Below are 5914 nucleotides of genomic sequence, written 5' to 3'. Positions count from 1 at the left end.
TGTAGTTATTAAATTATAATTATCATTAGTTAAAAGACCATAAACCTTTTGTATCTTCTAAGGATGCAAGAGTAATTTTACAAAATGTGAAGCTTAATCAACTTGTACCAAACGCTTTGAATACGAATCGAGTGATTGTCAAATTACTTTTCCTACCTGAATTGCCATTTTTGTCCTTGTCATGTAATTATGAAATTACTCAACTGTCCACCACTCTTCCTTTATATATAATATAGAATATAGATATAGATTTTCAACTTGTGTACGACCCAGCCCTACTATAGCTCGTTTCATCAGGAAACACCATTATAGGCAACTCTTCTTTGGTTGTTGAGTTACTTGTAGAGCAAGGTGAAAGTTGTCTCATTATTGAGTTATGGATACGATTAGCTTTTATTTTCAACTTTATAATGAAAAACCATTAAGCCAATTCCCAAAGTTACTTAAATATATTGGCCCAAGTCATAAATAGTTAATATAAGATGGAAAGAATGAACAACATGTGACATATTAAACTAAAGTGCAATGCAACAATACTAACATGTAACAAATAATTTAAAGTCTCTACAAAAAGCACTCTTTTTAGTACCTAAGACTTTTAGCAACCTAAAAAAAATGAGCAACATTTTCTTCTGGTGTGCCTACAACAATCCCATGACTAAGATTCAATATATGTTTACCTTCCCTGCTTTCTTCACAGTATCATGTATCCTATTGGCGATGAAATCTTTTGACCCGAACAACACACCCGGGTCTATGTTCCCTTGAACCGCTATATCAGAACCTAACCGCTTCCTGCTTTCAGCCATATCCACGGTCCAGTCCAAACTAACCACATCCACCCCGGTCAAAGGTAGCCATTCCAACAACCCACCTGACCCACTTGCATAAAGAATTAAAGGAAGATCCGGGTGAGTTTGTTTAACCGTGTCCACGATTCGTTTCAAGTAAGGCAAACTGAATTCTTCAAAGTCAGTCCGCTCAGCTCGATGGCCCATGAGTCAAAGATTTGAACTGCTTGTGCACCATTGTCGGCTTGGTATTGAATGTATGTAGCCATTGAGGTTGTGAATTTTTCAAGCAGTGCGTGTAGGACCTGCAATAGTGAACCGACTGAGTCACTAACATTTAACTTATGAAATATGAAATTTTGAATTATAATAATATAATGTAATAAATTAATCACCTTAGGCTGTGAGAAACCAAGCCTCTTAATTTTGGAAAAGTGCTTTGATGATACGCCTTCGACGCAATATGATGCTAGAGTAAAAGGAGCACCAACGAAATCTACAAATTTCCAACACTACCAAAAGTCTTTTTACAAATTTCATACACTACCAAAAGTGTGCTTAGTTTAGTCCGAACTTTACACTATCATCTTTTTCCTTAGCCCAAATCGCCTCAACTTTTCCTTATTACATCCTTCTAACCTTGAGAAATAGTGTATAGAGGGTATGAGGTTGTTATTCATTGGTATGTATGTATGTATGTATGTTTATGTAATAGAAGCACAAGAATGCACTATATATAGGCTAACAAAGTTAATAGAAACATAATGACATATGGGAGTTAAGAATGTGAATAGTCACCATAATAATGATAATATGTGTATAGTCACCATAATAATGATAATAATAATCTATAATAATAACACATGTAAACCATAACTTTTTGTTTTCTAAAGTATTGAAGAGTAATGTCTAAAAAATTGAAGCTTCATGATGTTGTACTAAGAGCTTAAGAGTTTATGGATACATTGACAAATTACTTTTCTTGCCCTATTATGAAATGACATTTTTGTCCATGAACTCTAGTTATGAAATTACCATGAATACCCATCACTCTTCCTTTATATATAATATAGATTATTATTATTATTATTATTATTATTATTATCATTATTAATAATAATATTATTATTATTATTATTATTATTATTGTGTTATGTATGTATTAATGGCAAGTGTTGAATTAATATTGTTATTGTAACTAGTAGGGTGTCCGTGCTAGAGGTTTGTAAACCGGTTTAAAACTAAAGTTGGTTTGGGTTGAAACTGGTTTGGTTTGGTTATTAAAGGTTAAAACCGATTTATGACCGGTTTCGGTTCGGTTATTGATCAGCTTATGTCCGGGTTTTTGTCTGGTTTTGGATGTTTCGGCTTGTTTAACGGTTTTTGTGGATAAAATTACAAGTTGGTTTCTACATAATCGGTTTCAAATCGTTTCGGTTTGATTTTCGGGTCGCTTCGGTTACCCGGTTTGTTTGCTCACCTCTGTACAGGGTGACCCAATGGCAAAAGGTCATTGTCAGTCGTACGAAGTTCTTAAGCACCTCAAAGTTATCTTCAGTTATGGAAATACTCACACATCCGAAGACCCACCGGTGGTAAAACACCGCCCTCATGATCGAATTAGAGATCACAAATATCTCATTCTTTCTTTGTTAAATCACATGTGCACTTCCCAAAATGTTGTATGTGGGGATCGCACATGGGTCTCTGTTACGTATGTATTAATGGCTAGTATTAAGTTTCTATTGTTACCATAAATTATTAAAAAATCTAATGACAAGTTTATAGCATGGATATTATTTAGACTGTCTAGTGATTAGTGAATATGGTTATTATATTATTTATTTTTTTAAAATGGTAACGATTTTTATTTTTTTTTTAAAAGTCGGTGAGTATTATATTATGTAAGGCGCGAAATATGCATTTATTGAAAGCAGTATGGCGGTTAAAGTTAATGTATGAGTGGTTTGAAATGTTAACTTTTTGTGATTGTATTGTCACGGAGGAATGATGATTGATAAGTTGCAGTTAGATAAGTCGTCATGGTAGTTGAAGAACCGTGGATCGACTCACTGGTAGACGATCTACTTTCCTCGGGTGTGATTATGCTATTTCACCGATGGTTTCTCTTGGATCTGATGGATCTGGGTTCTTCCACCTACAAAATGAACAGCACCGTAAACTTACCCCTCAGAAAGGGACAGAGGGGTCCTCTTTGGGGTAACCCTCCGGTGTGAGAATAAGTATTTGTGGGAGAAGATAATAATATGTGAGAGTAAGGAATTTGGAGTGTATTGCTTAATAGCTGAATACTCTGTTATGGTATGTTATCAGATGATATTGGATGTCCTCTCCTTGTGGAGTTGATGTGATATTTATAGTGCTAGGGTTTCCCATGATTGGGCTCAGACCCAATTAGGGCTTCGTTGGCCTCTTCCAGTTGCTTTGCGCCACGTGTCCTTTTGGACACCTGGTGCTTTTTCATTGGTTATAATCACGTGGTAGCACATGGGTTTTGCTGAGTTGTCCACCTTTCATTGGCAGCTGTCAACATCAGCATATTATTATTCCTTAAAAAGATACCTTCTGGAAGGTTGTCTGACGTGCACAATCAAGGTTGCCCTAATCCTGATTTGGATAAGGACGAGGTTGATTATGTGCATGTGTGATACGCGCCTATCCTGAGGATGCGCGAGGTCTTCTCTTTATTCTCACGCGCAGATGTTTCATGCGCAAATGTGATATGCACGAGCATGTGATATGCGCCACGCGCGGATGCGCCACGCGCATATGTGATATGCGTGAGCATATGTGATGCGTGAGCATATGTGATGCCTGAGCATCTGTGGTGCCTGAGCATGTGATGCCTGAGCATGTGATGCATGAGCATATGTGATATGCGTGAGCATATGTGATGCGTGAGCATCTGTGGTGCCTGAGCATGTGATGCCTGAGCATGTGATGCATGAGCATATGTGATATGCGTGAGCATATGTGATATGCGCCATGCGCGTAGGTTTTGGCTTTGTGCCTTCATAAAGTCTTGATTTCAAGCGTCTTGTCTATATCTTGTGGGTTGACCCGCCTCGCTCGGTGTTGAGGCGGGTACATACCTCTTCAAGCCCCCCCAGTCTAATGTGTGTCTTGTCTCGCGCGAGCGAGGCAGGATAGATATTAGACTTAACAGTTTGCTCTTTTAGTAGTGGTTTGTCTTTTTCTTCTTATTACTCATCGTTGCGCGAAATTCTATCCTTTTTGTTGCAAACGAATCGTCCCTGCACGTGGTTGGTTGTTGCTGACATGCGTCAGTGATGGAGACGTGTCAGACCTTTCGTGTGCTCGAGGTGCTACAGTTGCCTTTCGTGTCCCCTCACATGCTGTCAGGGACACGTGTCGCGCTCGCGTTGGTCCGTTCCTGCGAGTGGTGGCGCGTGAACTCTGGCAGCAGCTGTAAAGTTTCTTTTCGTGTCCCCTCACACAGTGTCAGGGACACGTGTCGCGCTCGCGTTGGCTTAAACCTGCGAGTGGTGGCGCGTGAAGTCCGATCAGCACCAATATTTCTCTCTCCTGGGCCTATAAAAGCCAGCCCTTAGAGTTTTTTTATCCTTCATCTTCTTGTTTAATATTCAGAGCTCTTTTCTTTCTTTCATTCTATTCCGATTAGCTGTCTTCTGCTTCCAGGTCTCTGTTCTTCAGATCATCCTTTGTCTGTTTTACAGTTGTATGTCTGATAGCTCAGACAACACAACCTCCCCTATCCATCGCCGTGTGAAATCGTTAGTGATGTCTACATTGAAGAAGACCGGCAAGGGGAAGAGGGCTGCTGAGGCCTCATCGGTGGAGGTAGGGAGGACCAAGGCCGTGAAGAGGTGGAATGAAATCCCCTGCAAACTGAGGCAGGCCGATCTTGACAGCCTTATCGCCTCTCAGGGTTTTCTCCCTTTGTTTGGCTGCATGTTGCCTGGGGCCGGGCAAACGGCGGCGGACCCGCCTACCGGCTATATATCCTTGTATTGCCATTTTTTCACCCACTGCAACCTTCGTCTCCCGATGACAAGGTTTGTGGGTGCGCTGCTTAGGTTCTATGGGATTCATATATCCCAAGTCCATCCGTTTGGACTTGTGCGCATGACTCACTTTGAGTTCATGTGCAAATCTCAGCGCGAGGAGCCCACCCCTCGGCGCTTTCAGTTTTTTTACAAGCCCAAGATCCAAGACTCTTGGTTCTCTTTTATTCCTCGCAGTCAGAAGGTGAAGTGCTCCACTGTTTCATTCAAGAGCCTTCATGACTGGTCTGAGAGGTTTTTTTACATCAGGGCTGGTGTGATCCCCATCCGCATGACCATGCGCGCGATCTCTTCTGCGCCTGCGGATGTGGGTGTCTTCAAGAACCCAATTGGCGCCTGGGTTAAAAAGTTGACCGCCGAACCATCCCCCGCCAAGAAATTTTGCGAGGAGGCGCTGGTGGGGGTTGGTATGAGCAGGAGGTGGGCTGACAGCGCGACTGAGCCCGTGATCCAAGTTGACGGCTTGTGTAAGTTGATCTCATTGCATTACTTCTGCGCGAATACTTATCTTTTTGCTGATATCATTTGATTTGTTTTGTGCAGTCAGCAAGGAGTATGTCCACGCCGCCTATGATGAGCATATGGAGGGTGGCTCCGTCGCGCTGGGCGCTGGGGAGGTTGGCTTCCCCGATCGCTTTGATGACATGTTCATCCCTGTTGATCTGGGATTTGTCTTTGACAGCGATGCGCCTGGTAAGCCTTTGTACTTATGCATTTTTCTTTATAATACCAAATTTGGCTAACATTTCTGTTGCACGTATTGTAGATGCGCTTGAAAACTACGAGCTGGAGCTCGCGGAAGAGGAGGAGGAGGAGGAGGAGGCGCCCCAACTGAAGCGTAAAGCTAAGGGGAAAACTGGCGCAAGGGCCAGTAAGAAACAGAAGAAAGATGTTGCCCCTGTTGCTCAGGATCCTCCTACTCAGGCGGGGGGATTTGAGAAAACCCAGGAATTTCCCCCCAAGTTTTCCTTGTCTTCCCTGCCTCAAAAAGTGGGCAGACCTCCTGTCCACACGAGGTATGGTGCTACTACCTCCTCCCTTCGCGCGGCGGAAAAG

General features: G+C 41.9%; 1 pseudogene across 1 annotated transcript; it reads right to left on the bottom strand.

Annotated features, from left to right (window-relative positions):
• Window positions 1-582: 582 nt before the first annotated feature.
• On the bottom strand, window positions 583-2305 carry LOC143580338 (uroporphyrinogen decarboxylase pseudogene; annotated as a pseudogene). The gene is made up of 3 exons (XR_013143627.1): window positions 2272-2305; window positions 1187-1287; window positions 583-1096 (listed from the first exon to the last, which is right to left on the bottom strand). The product of XR_013143627.1 is annotated as a uroporphyrinogen decarboxylase pseudogene (transcript).
• Between the last annotated feature and the right edge of the window lie 3609 nt (window positions 2306-5914).

The sequence above is a fragment of the Bidens hawaiensis genome, unplaced genomic scaffold (assembly GCF_021521415.1).
Source record: "Bidens hawaiensis isolate Kalapana, Puna unplaced genomic scaffold, B.hawaiensis_p1.1 tig00030361_1, whole genome shotgun sequence".
Taxonomy (NCBI): domain Eukaryota; kingdom Viridiplantae; phylum Streptophyta; class Magnoliopsida; order Asterales; family Asteraceae; genus Bidens; species Bidens hawaiensis.
This window is presented reverse-complemented; position numbering and strand designations above follow the sequence as displayed.